Source organism: Dipodomys spectabilis, unplaced genomic scaffold (genome assembly GCF_019054845.1).
Source record: "Dipodomys spectabilis isolate Male_0828 unplaced genomic scaffold, ASM1905484v1 ptg000154l, whole genome shotgun sequence".
NCBI classification, from domain to species: Eukaryota; Metazoa; Chordata; class Mammalia; order Rodentia; family Heteromyidae; genus Dipodomys; species Dipodomys spectabilis.
The window spans coordinates 3,072,922-3,074,379 of record NW_024870831.1 but is presented as its reverse complement, the minus strand read 5'-3'; the positions used below and the strand labels follow the sequence as shown (position 1 = coordinate 3,074,379).

Sequence of the window (1,458 nt, the reverse complement as noted above, 5' to 3'; positions counted from 1 at the left end):
TATCCTTATTTGAGCATTTTTTCCCCTTCCCCTCCCCAAATTAGAGAAGCGTACATACAAGATGTAGGGGAACCAATTTCAAATACAATGAAAACAGGGGTTATAGCGTGGAGGAGGAACATATAAAGAAACCAAAAAATGACATAGCACATTATAAGTACGTTAGAAACAATAGCAAGAAACAAACAAACACACACACAAAAAAACTCGTGTCCTTATTTTGGTGTTTATTTCCCTTAACATCATCGTATCTGGTCATATGCACATAGCTTTTGACCTTTTCTACTTATCCCAGACATATATTCGTTATTGAAAATATGGGAAACCATGGGACCTATGTTTCTTTGGGCTTGGCTTACTTCACTTAATATAATTTTTTCCAAGCCTTTCCATTTCCTAACAAATGGGGCGATGTCATTCTTTCTGATGGAGGCATAGAATTCCATTGTGTATATTTACCACATTTTCTTGATCCATTCATCTACTGAGGGGCATCTGGGTTGGTTCCATATCTTAGCTATGGTATATAATGCGGCAATAAACATAGTTGTGCTGGTAGTATTAGTATGTTCTTGTTTGTGATCATTTGGGTAAATCCCCAAAAACAAGATTGCTGGGTCATATGGGATCTTTAGGTGGAGTCTTTTGAGGAACCTCCAGACTGCTTTCCAAAGTGGTTGAACAGTTTACACTCCCACCAACAATGCCTTACGATTCCAGGGTAGGCACATGCCCTCCAGCATCTGTTGTTGTAAACATATGGAACGATCCAGGAATTTACATGTTATCCCTGTGCAGGGGTCATGATAATCTTCTCTGTATCATTCCAATGTTAGTGTATGTGATGCTGAATTGAGTACAGAACATTTTTATATAAAAAGTGTAATTAATTTTATTAAACTAGACAATTCAACAAAAAGTAAGTTCAAAACAATTGTCATGAAATTTTGGAACCAAATATTTCTTATATAAACACACATTTACGTATAAAGTCTAGATTGATATGTCAAAAACAAAATAATTCCAGATATTTGTTGTTCAAGAGATTTGTAGGAGGAGGAATTCAATTATTCTATTCAAGGCACCTGTCATAATGAACACTGCAGCAAGTGTTAAGGTTTGTTAAAAGTTTTAATGTTTTAAATATATTTAATTTTGGGAATTTGCTTATATATGCCAAAATTAGGGCTGTTTGGCAAGTAAAAACTTTTCTATAAAGCATTTAAGATTTATGGTAGCAGACATACACTACTAAGTATGTACATTTCAGTTTATAGAAACTTTATTAATGAGAAGTTGCAAAGTATTTGTGTAAAGAAGCAGAGTGAAGAGTTAAGACTTTAACTACACAGTTTCTTTTAAAACTTTAGGGATTCCTAACTTTATTTGTTAGCGAGAAACAAATGATGATGTATGCCATAAACAAATGATGAGATGAGCCATAAATGGTAATCTTAG

At 34.0% G+C, this 1,458-nt stretch overlaps 1 non-coding gene across 1 annotated transcript; it reads right to left on the bottom strand.

Moving 5' to 3' along the window:
• Positions 1 to 753: 753 nt before the first annotated feature.
• Positions 754 to 860, bottom strand: LOC122118511. Its single transcript, XR_006149395.1, has one exon. It is a non-coding gene; the product is annotated as a U6 spliceosomal RNA (small nuclear RNA).
• Positions 861 to 1,458: the final 598 nt, after the last annotated feature.